The 13438-nt window shown below is 42.1% G+C and overlaps 1 long non-coding RNA gene across 1 annotated transcript in view; it reads left to right on the forward strand.

Moving 5' to 3' along the window:
• Window positions 1-2689: 2689 nt before the first annotated feature.
• The window catches only part of LOC138145220 (uncharacterized), a 76786-nt gene continuing 66037 nt past the window's right edge, over window positions 2690-13438 (forward strand). The window contains exon 1 of the long non-coding RNA XR_011164149.1: window positions 2690-2737. This is a non-coding gene — a long non-coding RNA (uncharacterized lncRNA). The remainder of the gene's footprint in view (window positions 2738-13438) is intronic.

Genomic DNA, 13438 nt, shown 5'->3' on the forward strand with positions numbered 1-13438 from the left:
CGAGTGAGAGGCTCTCAACGCCACCTAATGTTTACATTCTTCCTGGTTCTCCAACCCTTGCCCAGCAGTCCACCATTGTGCAGAAAAGCAAACCTCAGTGTTTATTACCATCTCCAGTTCAAACCATCTCCAGACATTCATTTCTTATCTCCTCCTTCCTTTCCCACAGAAACATATGTCAAATTGAAGAAAATGATATCTATGTGATAAATTTCTTCCATCTTCTGTTTAGGATTTCAGAGTCCCTAGAATTATAATCCAGGTTTCTTCTGGAAGTTATGGATCGTTATAGATTGTTATCATTGTTTTCTAAGCAATGTGCTAATTGATTACTTGGTAACCTATGGCCTCAATGACTCACAGTAAGCTTCCCAGAGGACCAACTTGACCCAGAGAAAATCTTGCACCATTATAGAGAAAGCAAGCCATTTTAGAGACCCCAATATTGTTGTGAAAGTCCTCTTGGCCCTAAATTTTCTGTAGCTGAAATTTGAGTCACCAAAACAAACTTCTTTTGTATTTCTGGATTCTTCTGTGTTTTAAGAAAAAATAACAGATGAAGTCAGTGCTTTTCAATATAGCACTTCACATCTTTCCTCTTTTCCATTAAATTGTCTACTCTGGGACCTATTCCATCAGAACTTTGTGCTCTGTTAGTCAAGAAGCATTTTAAAGTATCCACTATGTGCCAGACGTTGCGCTAAGCTCTGGGGACATAAAAGGAAGAAAAAACTAACAAATCAACAGAAACGGACCCTGATCTTAAGGAGCTCAAAGTCTGAGGGAGACAACATGCAAAGAACTTTGTACAAATAAGATATGGACAGGAAAATTTGGAGATAATCTCAGGAGGAAGGCACTAGCATTAAGGGGAATGAGAGAAGGCTTCCCAAAGAAAGGTGGGATTTTAGCTGAGACCTGAAGAGAAGTCAGGAGATGGAGATGAGGAGGGAAAGAATTCCAGCCTTGGGGAACATCCAGCAAAAATGCCTGATGGTAGGAGATGACTGTCCTGTTTGAGGACAGAAAGGAGGCTATTGTCACTGAATTACAGAGTATGTGGGAGTAAGAAGACTGAAAAGATGTGAAAGGGCCGGGTTATGAAGGGCTTCAAAAGCCAAACAGAGGGTTTTATATGTGATCCTGCAGGTAAGAGGGAACAAATGGATTTTTTCAAATAGAGTTTGATATGGCCAGATTTGCAGAGTAGCTAGGTGGCACAGTGGACAGAGTCAGGGACTGGAGTCAGGAAGGCCCATCTTTCTGAGTTCAAATCTGTGTGACCCCGGGCAAGTCATCTGACTCTGTTTCCCTCAGTTCCTCATCTGTAAAATGAACTGGAGCAGAAAATGGCAAACTACTCTAGTTTCTTTGCCAAGAAAACCTTAACTGGGGTCAGAAAGAACTGAACACAACTGAAAAAACTGAACAATGACAGCAACATGGTCAGATAAGTACTTTAGGAAGACCCATTTGATATAAGAGTGGAGAATGAACTAAGATACTAATGACTGTAATGTATTTGTGTACTATACAGCTTAAGTAACACTGCTGCTTTATATGAGAAGCTTTCTAGGGCCAATGCCTTAACACAAAGGAAATAATTTCTAATGGTGTAATTTCAGGGATTGTGGTAGATCAAAGAGGAGATTTATTGGGGTGATGGAAAAGGAAATAAATCACTCAAATAACTATGTGTGTATCTATGTATACATCTATGCACACACGTGCATGTTTATAAATACATATATGTATGTGTGTATACACATATATGTAACCATTCCAATGAAGAATATTCTTCATTTCAATAACATTAAGAAAGGTATGACAGGGTAGCTAGGTGGCACAGTGAATAGAGCAACGGCCCTGGAGTCAGGAGGACTTGAGTTCAAATCCTACCTCAGAGACTTGACACACTTACTAGTCATGTGACCTTGGGCAAGTCACTTAACCCCAATTGCCCTGCCCTCCCCCCTCCAAAAAACAAAAAAAAAAAGAAAGATATGGGATCCAGAACATGGGAGATAATAGAACGTTACTCTACTCTGCCTTGGTCAGCCTGCATCTCAGTATTACATTTAGTTCTGACCAACATATTTCAGCAGGGATTTTGACAAGCTACAGTATGTGCAGAGAAGCACAATTAGGATATTGAAAGATCTGGAGACAATATCACATGACGGCTGGCTAAAGCACCTGGAGATATTTAGTCTGGAAATGGAAAGATCAGGCATTTGGGAGCCGTAAAAAGATAGGTGTCTCTAAGTACTTGGATGGTACCGCCCAAGGGTCAGAACTGGGAGCGATGGAGGAAGTTGTAGATGGTTGGGAGATTCATGTATAAGAAACTTTGTTATAATTAGAAATATCCCCAAGTGAGATGGGTTTCTGACCAGGAGATACTGTGTTCCTCTTCACTCAGGGTCTTCAAGATGAGCCTGGATGACCCTTGTTAGGAATTTTGTAGGGGCTGTTACTGTTCAGGTATAGATTGGACTAAATGACTGCCTAGATCCCTTTCCACTGGGAGAGTCCAGTATGCTGGAATAGCTCTGAAGACAGTAGAAGAGATAAACAATAATAGCCTATATTTACGTAGCGATTTGTGTTGTTATCTCAGTTGACCATCATAACCCTATGAGGAAGGCAGCTCAGTTGTTATTATTTCTACTTTGTAGATGAAGAAACTGAGGTAGAGATGGTTCTGACTTGTCCAAAGATCACCCAGATATGAAAGGTAAGAGCTGGGACTCCAGCCCGGGTCTTCTGACCATGATTCGATATTCTTTCTACTTCACTATTATGCCTTTCCACTTCGGTGTTTGCTTGGTGAACAGATTATCTTCCATTTTCACTCTTTCCATTTTCTTTTCATTCATTGATTTCTTCACCAAGTATTTATGGAAGAAGTGTGTCCAGCCCCGTGCTAGGTCACATGATGAAATATAATAAGTAGTCTGGGTGGTTCCCCCCTATCCAGGAGCCTGCTATCAGCAAAAACAGCTAAGTAACCATTCTAAGAAAAGTTAACCAACAACCAGAGCTATAACTGGGGATTCTTAAACTGAGATTAATTCAGTTGAGCATGGGACCTAGAGGGGATTGGAGAGAGAGAGAGAAGTATCATAGGTACTGTTATGTCAGAAGACAAGGAAACCTTCCCTTAGACTGGAGTCCTGCCACACCTCCACAGCATGGCAGATGGCTCTGATCCTGCTGCCTCCAGGATGGGAGTGAGTATGGGACACAGCAGTGTGGGAAGAAGGCAGGCATTGGAAATGGGCTGCTACAGGACTAGTACCTCAAGAGTGACTGCCCAGGGAAGGTCAAGGCCAGAAGACTGGAGAAGTCCCAGAAGATATGGCTTCCCTGGGGCAAAGCAAGGTAGTATGAGTGGTCTATGCTACATGGATGCACATATGCTGTTCTCCTTTTCTCTCCACACTGCATTCCTGCTTCTCTTGCAGGATTTTTTTTTTCAATGCCTTATGCAGAGTCCCTTCATTTCCTAGTCTCTCTTCCCCTGTTTTCCTAGTTTATGTACTGTCTTTCCTTTTTAGAATGTGAGCTCCTTGAGGGCAGGGACTGTCTTTTTACTTGTATCTATATTCCCATCAGTTAGCACAGTGCCTGGCTCAAAGTGAACTCTTAATAAATGCTTATGGACTTTACTTAATTTGGCATGTTTTCATTTCATTGTTATATGTTCCATTTGTTTTATATATTACAGTGGGAAAAAAATCAGTATTATGAGAGTTTTATTGTCTTGCTTTACTACTTAATAGATTTAAATTTTTTTTTCATGTTGAGATTTTTGCTTTATAAACCATGCAAATGGAATATTGTGAGTTGCAGAAAAGTCAGAAGATTTTCACAAGAAATATAATAAGCTGTGTCTAAAACAAAAATAAGAACTGGTCAGGAGTCTGGGTCAGGTTATATGGAGTAGGTTTTCACCAATCGGGACAATCAAAGTTTGGGTTCGACTGCTAATATACTACAAAATCTTGGGCAAGTCCCTTTGTCTCTCTGGGGTTCAATTTCTGAATCAGCAAAATAATATTCTGGGTAATCTCTAAGTTCTTATACAGTTATAAAACTGGATAGTTTTATGTATACAAAACATAAATGTAGATATAAATGTCAACACTCACCTGTACACACAGAATGCATTTGTGAAATTCAGTCCATGCAGAAGTTTCTTCCCTTTCTATTTTCCATAGATAAAATTCCTTCTGACTTGGAACAAATCTGTATGAAAAATATAAATTAGCATCCCTTAAATTGTTTTATACTTTGCACTTAGTAGGTTACTTAACAAGTATGTGTTGAATCATTGAATTAATGAATTTATATAAACCTTTATGAAAAAGGGGAGTGAAGGAACCTGAATGTCAAGATATCCCCCAGGATGTCTCTGTATCTTCATATGTAAAATGAAGGGGTTGGTCTAGATGGCCTTCTGAGGTCCCTTCCTGATCTAGATCTCTGATCCCATGATCTTCTGACTTTGTAATGCCCTGATATGTACTAGAGGCCTGGTTAGTCAACATTAGTCAAAATGTCCTCTGAAGGTGGGGCCCTGCCATTCTGATCTTTCACTCTTGTCGACCAGATCTTTTGCAGAAATAGATGCTTTGTTGTTTTGCCTCCCTGTCTTCTGGTGGAAGCCAGGGCAAGATACATGGGACAAGAAGATTTAATCACCCTCAAGTCCTTGGAGGAAAGCTGATCAGACATGTCCCTTGTATAGGTGAGAGAAGGAGTTTGTACAAGTTTACCATATACCAAGGGACTCTCTGGGGTAAAAAAGGTCAGTTCATCCAGAGGCCTCCTCTCTTTTCATCTTGCCATAGATCAAATTCCTTTAGACTATTAAAGTGAGTCCACAAAATGGAAGAGAAAAATGTAAAAGAACTTCAATGAAAATTCTTCCTCTGGTGTGTCATTTGAAGGGACTTGCTTGGGACAAGCCCAGCAAAACCTCCAGACACTTAAAGGACTGGTTCCTGCTTTCGGGACTCCAGGGGTCCTCGGAGGTTTCCTGCCTTTGAACTTCGGTGGGAGAACTGCGTTTCATTGGGACGGCCCATCAGACTCTGACAGCTAAACTTTGGGCCTTGATTATACACAGTGGCCAGGAAAACAAATACAAACTTAGGCTTGCTGTGTTTGGGATGGGGGGAATGGGCACAGGGGAGGGGGAGAGGAAGTGATCATTCTGCTATGTTCTGATTTAGTCACACCCGGATTTGGAATATTTTATTCAGTCTTCAGTGCCACATTGTTGATTAGCTGGCAAATACCCAGAAAAGGATAATCAGGATGGTGAAGGGAGTCAGGATCAAGCCATAGGGGGATCAGTTGAAGGGACTGATTGTTTAGCCTAGAGAAGAAGAAGACTCAGTGAGAGGGAACCTGGTAAATATGTTCAAGTATTTGAAGGTTTGACTTCTAGAAGAGTTAAGATTAGACTTAATCCTAGGCTCCAGGGGACAAATTAGGAAGAGAGAGTTGCAAAGAGGTATTTTTAGGCTTGAGAGAATGAAAAATTTCTTAGCAATAAGAGATATTCTGAAGTTGAATGGGCTACTGTGAGAAGGACTGGGATCCCTCTAACTCCCTGGAAGGTTACAAGTAAAGACTATATGAACACTTTGCTAGTCTTGTGTAGAAGGAATTCTTGGCCAGATACAGGCTGTACTAGCCAGTCCTGCCTTTCTCTAAAATGCAATTATTTTTAAAGTAGCCTCATCAATGATCAGATACAAAGGTTACTCCCCTCTCCCTCCGAATTCAGCAGCACTACCCACCACTTCTGGGTCTGACAGGTATCTTCCAAAGCTTGGTGGAAAGTCTACCAGAATCTTTGACACAAATTCTCCATAGTCTGGGTTTTTTATGCTTCAGGCAGGAGGAAGGCAAATGTAATCTCTGACCCATTAAAGGATTAGCCTGGTCTGCAAAAAACAAGTTCTGCTCCTTCCATCCTTTAAGAACTCCTTTTTGTAATGGCCTTCCACCTAACTATAAAGCATGGAGGAAAACCATTCTCATTTCTCTGTATGAATGAATTTATGAATTAATGAAAATATGAATATGAATTTTGAATTCATATTCTAATTATGGAAGTCAATACACAGGGAAATTTCAGTTTCAGGGGTGATGGAAAGGTAATTTTTAGGATGCAATGGCAAAAATATGGCAGGATGGCAAGAGGGCAGGTGGCAAGGCTTTAGGTAGCAATGAAAGGGCAAATGGTAAAGTCTCTTGATGGTCTGGCCCAGGGGTGGGGAACTTGTGGTCTCAGGACCACACGTGGCCCTCTAGGTCCTCAAGTGTAGCCCTTTGACTAAATCCCGACTTCACAGAACAAATCCCCTTAATAAAAGAATTTGTTCTATAATACTTGAATTCAGTCAAAAGGCTACACCCAAGGACCTAGAAGGCCACATGTGTCCTCAAGGTCATAGGCTGCCCTCCCCTGGAGCATTTTACCAGAACTATTGAAGGTGGACTCTTCTGCTCATCCAAGTGGCATAAGGGACCACATTACTCTGGTTATATTTTGTATAACCTCCTTTGGTGTCGAAATGGGTAGTCAGCATCCACCTAAGAAGTACCCAGCACCATATTGGAATCGGGCAATGGGGCCTGGGGAAGAGGAAGGCAATGCTCAAGATGCCCTTGCTGTCTGCTCTTGCAACCTCGTGGGTAGAGTAAACAGTTCCTTTGGGTCATCAGGAAAGGCTTCATGGAGAAGGTGGGAATTAAACTGGGTCTTGAAGAATGGGGAGTATTTAGAGAAGAAGAAGAGAGGAGGGAAATTTCCCAGGCATAACTTGGAAGAAGACAATGTGTAAGGTAGTTGGGAGAACAATGACAATTTTTTTACTCAAATTAAATTTTATGATTTTTCTAATGAACAAGCATTTATTTTCTCTCTTTTTTCCCACAAATGAACAATGAAGAGGTAAAATAAAACCCTCATAACAAACATACATAGTCAGTCAAAATAAGTAACTACTTTGATCATGTCCAAAAAGGTGTGTCTCGTTCTGCATTTTAAGTCCTCTATGGCAGTTAATGAATGGCATGATTCATCTTTGAATTACTAGATTTTATAGACATACAAGGAATATGCTTAGGGAAATAGGCCTAATCAATTTAACAAACATTTATTAAGCCCTTTTCCAAGTGTTTGGTACAGGATATGTAATCAATCAATAAACATTTGTTAAGTGCCTACTGTATGCCAAACACTGTGTTAAGTACTGGGAATGTTCTCCTTCATTTCAAAGAGGACCAATGACATCAAGGGGAAGATATCTTGGCTTGAAGTGAATTCGATTTAAGTGAGGCAGAGCTGCTCAAAATCGTCAGCCTCACTTTCACTTCTTGAGTCACTGAAGTCCAGCAGTGAGGCAAAAGTCAGGAAGAATGGCAATGGTCCAGCATGCAGTGGATGGCCTTGATGTGTCTGATGTCTGACTAAGTTCTAAACCTGGCACTGAGTCTGCTTCGGCCACCTTCAGGCCATGGGAACAAATGGTTCTTGTCCACCCATTCCACAGGGGGCAGTTGTCATTGCACAGGGCAGACATCCCCCTGATTCACTGATGGGTTCAAGGCCTGTCCATTGCCCTCAACCTGGTTTAGCATGTCTGCCAATACAGTTTTATGGGGTGGAAACTGTGAATGCTATAGCTTCTTGGAGTCCTAGGTAAGAGTTGGGTGAAAGTGGACATGAAAGGTAGATGAGAAGTCCTGAAAAGGGCTCAGCAAGCCCTCACACCATAGATGCTAGTCTTTCCTGAACACCCTTATACTGGGAATAGAGAGACAAAGAAAGACAGTCTTCCAGGGACTTACAACCTAACGAGGGAAGACAACACACAAAAGGAGTTTGAAAAGGGGTGGAGGGTGGGGAGGAGGAGGAAGTACCAGACTGGGGACATGGTGAAGTCAGTCCGAAAAGTCCCAGAGTTGGCCAGCCAGGTGGGAAATAAGGAGATGTGTGAGATAAGCTTTCTCCTATAATCGAAATATGGAGCTCATGGTCCTACCTTCTAGTCAGAGAGGCAGAGGGTAGTGATAAGGGGGAGGACCTAGGCTGGTGAGACGGTACAGAAAGATGAGGTTATCCCAACAACAAGCTTCATGGGACGTGATAGAGAAATCAGAGAAGTCTCAAAGCAGTCAAATAACCTTTGTCTCTACCCTCCAGAACATCTAATGAAGGGGGAGGGGATAACACATAGACAAAAACAGGCATAATAGAAGATCTGAGATAGGGATATAGGAAAGACCATTCTCTTCTCCAAAATATTCCAGGACATTTGAGAATGATCTCTTCTAGAGTGAGGGGCTGAATGTGTGTGGGGATGGGGTGAGCAGGGCAAAGTGGCCAGGGAGGATAAGGGAATTATTACACAACATGTCTCCTTGCCCTTGAGTGGGATGCCTTCCATCAGCCCAGTCTGATCTTCTCCCTCTGGTACCAGGTATTCAAGTAATCCCATACCCCATGTCTGTGCTGAAAGATCAGTGGATTTGGAGTCAGAAGACACTGTGTGACCCTGGGCAACTTACTTAACCTCTCTGGGGCCCAACCCCTTTATGTATAAAATGACAGACCCTTATGCAAGTACATAAGGTCCCTTCCAGTCCTATGATACACAGCTCTGTGTGACCAGGTCACTCCCCCAGGGAAAATTCTAGTCCTTTCCTCCCAGCTTGGTTGAAGATTTTTTCCTTCTCCCTCTAGGCTTCAAAACTTCCTTGTCTTCAGTCCTGTTCCTTTAAGGAGCAGTTAGGCTTGGACTAATCTGATCAACTGATTTGGATGTTTTACCCGTCCCAGGCATTATTTGAATTTTTACCTTGATTCAGTATTTTAACCCAAGGAGTACAGTAGAAGTGTCCTGGTGCCCCCTTGAGGCTGTCAGAGAAACCTCGTGGTGATTTCTCAGATCATATCATTGGGACATCTGTGCGTAGGTCCAGCCAAGAACTGACCAATGGAATGCAATGGAAAGCATGTGTCCTAACATGGCCTCTAAAGGATATTCATCGCCATAATCATCATCACTAGTGTTTATAGAGGCTTTTAAGGTTTGAAAAAGTACTTTATGTATATCAACTATTTTGATCTTCATAACGACCCTATGAGGTGGGTTCCATTAATATGTTCATTTTACAGATGAGGAAATTGAGACACAGTTCAGGTTAAGTGGAAAATAGAAAAGATGACTACCCAATGGGGCATTTGGGTCTGAGTCATGTAGAGAGAAGATTTCCCAGAATGTCTCAGACATTATAGGATTTAAAGTTGGATGACAACTTAGAGAGCATGTCCAATCTTCCCATTTTACAGATGAGAAGGTAAGACTCAGGGACAGCTAGGTGGCACAGTGAATAGAGCACTGGAGTCAGGAGGACCTGAGTTCAAATCTGACCTCAGACACTTAACTTACTAGCTGTGTGACCTTGGGCATGTCACTTAGCCCCAATTGCCCTGCCTTCCCCCCTCCAAAAGGCAAAAAAAAAAAAAAAAAAGAATATGAAGGTAAAGTTCAGAGAAGTAGAGAGGATGCGTTGCCAAGGCAATATTCACAGCACCGATGGCAACTATGAATATGCTGTCATAGCTGTGAATTGCAAAATATAACAGTCTCTCCATGCAAAACTTTAAACATTTATTCAGACACCAGAAAGGCGAATCCATCATACCAACAAAGGAGTTAATACACCTTATCAATGCAGTCAGCAGCACCATTCCAAAGCCTTCCCCCTGCTAAGGCCTTTCCCCAAACAAACACTCACAATCCTAGCTGTCTCCTCGCCTGCTTCCTTTCCTCCTTCCATTCTAACTGCTCTGACTCATCTCCTGCTCTGCCTGTGCAGCAAACTCCTCCCACCACAGGCTCCATGTGATTACATTCAGCCTATTCAGGGACAGGGAAGATCTTCAAATTCCCATTGCCATTACAGAAGCCCATTGGAAAATGGCAGAGCCAGATCCGCTGGGTCCAGATGCATTCCTTTCCTTTTCGCAATTCAAAATCCCAGACAAATTTACCTCTTCAGTTGTGATGAGCAAGGAAGAATAGTTAAAAAGGATTTTAAAGGTCCTAGTCCAACTCCTTCATTTTATAGATGAACCTGAAACCTAAAGAGGGAAGATGACTCACCCAAGGTCACACAGCTAATTCATTGTCTTATATTGTTAACTATACTTTTACATTTACATGACATCTCCTAAATCAACCAACAAGAACTTATCAAATACCTACCATGTGCCAGCCATTGTGTGCTGGGTCTTAGGCATACAAAAACAAAAATGGAAGGGTTCCTGCCCTCAAATAGCTTCTCATATTCCATTGGGGAAGTATAATAGAACTTTGAAAACTGATTTTGAAAGCTGAGGATTAGTCTTGACTAATACTTAATCAGCTCAGGAACAACAGAAGCAAAATCAGGAACAAGAGAAAGGAGAAATAAAAAGTAACCTTGAATGATGAGTTAAGACTGACTATAGTCATCTCAGAGTGAACAACTGGATGAAGTCACTGTTTGCATTTACCTCTTCAAGGACTGAGGGACAGTCTGAGAAAAGGTATGTTCTTTCCCCAACTTCTTCAAGTGTCTGTCCATTAGCAGACATTGGAATGTATTTGGCTCATTTCTTTTCTTTTTTTTTTTTAAAGCAATCGGGGTTAAGTAACTTGCTCAAGGTTACACAGCCAGTTATTTCTGGATGTGGTGCTAAGTATCGGAGGCCAGATTTGATCCCCGGGTTATGCCGACACTGGAGCCAGTGCTCTTACTTGCTGAGCCACCTGGCAGCCCTGGCTCATTTCTTTATTCAAATGTTTCTAGCAATCTGAATGTTGCCTCCACATAAAAGGCTAGAGTTTAGTGAGTGAAAAGATAAATTTAAATTAGAGCAGAGAGCCAAGTCCGTCTAAATGTTAGAAACATTCTTAACTGGGGTCTCTGAGCTATTGTAAATGTATTCCTAACTTTTCAGGCAATGTAAATAGAAGAAGGGACTACGTGGACCTGATGGGCTGTTATATAAGGTGTGCCAAAAGTCTTAGTATAGGTTTTAGTTACTAAAGCTTAAAATTGCACTAAGATTTTTGGCACACCTTGTATTTCACCTAGGCTAAAAAAGATCTAATTTTTGTCAATTAAATCTCAAGGGACAAAATAAGATAGAAAAAAGGGCTTTCATGAGTATCTAGACTACCTGTAGGCAAATTGCACCCTACATAGCAACATCTGTAATCACTTGAGTTATGTAAGTTTTTATGTGAGATAATTTTTTGAGGGTTACTAGAATGTAAGCTCTTTCAGGGCAAAAATTGTGTCATAATTTAGATCCCTTGCTGAAGCCAGAATAATACCTTGCATATGGTAAGTTCTGAGTAAAGCTTTGCTGATTGATTGACTGATTGTTGCTTTTTGCCTACTAGAAAGAATGTGAGAATTGGACAAAAAAGAAGAAAGGCAAGTTGGCAGAGAGGAAGAAAGGGAGGAGGGAGGAAGAAAAGAGGGCTGAAGGAAGAAAGACAATGAGAGAGGGAGGAGGGGAGACAGGAAAAAAGGAAGGGAGGGAGAAAAGAAGACAGAGGAAGGAATTAAAAAAGAAAGGAAGGAACACAAAGGAAGGGAGGAAGGGTAGGACAACAGGAAAGTATTCTGAATCCCATCCCAGTCTATAGCCAGAATCAGATGATCCAGAAGCATTCGGAATATTTTCCCTATGGTATTGACCTTCTTAGGGAAAGGTAGCAGGGCTCTGGGAAAAAATTTCAGACTGGGACTTAGGAGACTAAATTTTAGTCTTGTCTCTATTGAGAGAATGTAAGATCCTTGAGAGCAGGGGTTATTTCATGACCTCTGGCACATCATGGTCTGTGCTTAATAAATGATTGTTGATTCAATGCCTCACTCACAGATTTCCATTTGTAAAATGAAGGATGCAAGCAGAGGAGTCATTTGCTATTTAAGACTAAGGTCCCATCTCGCCCTAGGATTTGAGGGCAATCCTAGGAACCTCAGACAGCCTTTGCAAGGAACCAAGCCAGAGTTGTTACTTTACGACCTTTTGAAGCCATCCAAAGAAAGCATGAATTCTAGCAGAATACAGACCTAGACTTCCATCCAGCCTGGCTGCTCTGACAGCTTTCCTTGGGTCACTGGAATCCCATGCTTCCTGGCTTGTAGCTGGCCACTCAGAGGTCCAGAAAGCTACTGCTGTGACTTCCAGCCTGTTTTCCTTCCCAGTACTCATCCCTCTCAACCCCTTCCTAGCCTCTGTACTCCCTCAATATTTCAGTGAAACCCCACCTCATGTAGAGTGTAGAGTGAAGGGCAAAGAGTGACCCAGATCAGATTCTGGCTCAGTTCAGGAAACCTGGAGCCCTGGAGCTGAAGACTCGCTACCTGGCCACACTTCCTGCTCCCCAGCTCTTACAGTCCTCTAATCTCCCCTTGGCAGCCAGGGCAGAATGGAAGCAAAGCCAAGGCTGGGGGTGGGGAAATGGAACTGTTTACAAAAAAAAGAAGGGAGGCTGGGGAGAAACAGAGACAGAGAGACACACAGAGACAGAGACAACAATATAGGTTGCCACATCACCAGTATGTAAGGTAGTGTTATTTTCCAGGGTTTTCATTTCTTCTCTGTCTATTCAACCCCCCTCCCCCCCATCTTTCAAAGTCCATCTAAAAATCCTTCCTCCTCTAGGAAATGTTCCTTGATTATGCATCCCATGCTGACCTCCCACCCCTCTAAAATCTTGCGGAATTATTGCCTGAATTCTACAATTTAACATTCCATTGTCTAGTACTTTAGAGTCAGAAAAAAGCTGAAAGAAGCTAGAAATGAGGACCTAATTGTATCTCTGGTTCTGTCACTCTACGGACTATACAATAGTCAGCAAGTTATTTCAGTTTTTGGCTCCTCTCTTATGTCATCTGTGAAATGGGCACAATACGGGTAGCTAGGTGGCGCAGTGAATAGAGCACCGGCCCTGGAGTCAGGAGGACCTGAGTTAAAATCTGGCCTCAGACACTTAACACAAAACTAGCTGTGTGACCTTGGGCAAGTCACTTAACCCCAATTGCCCTACCTTCCCCTCTCTAAAAAAAAAAAAGTAATGGGCACAATTTTCAGCATCTGCTCTAACCCAGGGCTTGGTGCCAGGTACTGACCTCCTGGGAAGTTCCATTCCTCATTCAGTTAGGGAAGGGGGCTTCCTGCCCCAGTGTAATGGGAATGTAAATTTAAAGATCTTCCCTGCCCCTAGGCTAAAGTGCACCTGGACCCTGGGGTGGGTGGCTTGTTTTTCAATAGATACTTCTTGATTGGCCAGTGGGTCCAGAAGGTTGTTACATTCTCTGAGCCAGGAGAAGGCTATATAAGCCCTGA

The sequence above is a fragment of the Petaurus breviceps genome, unplaced genomic scaffold (genome assembly GCF_028583685.1).
Source record: "Petaurus breviceps papuanus isolate PSGF00001 unplaced genomic scaffold, PetGlider_PUasm1.0 90731, whole genome shotgun sequence".
Lineage (NCBI taxonomy): Eukaryota > Metazoa > Chordata > Mammalia > Diprotodontia > Petauridae > Petaurus > Petaurus breviceps.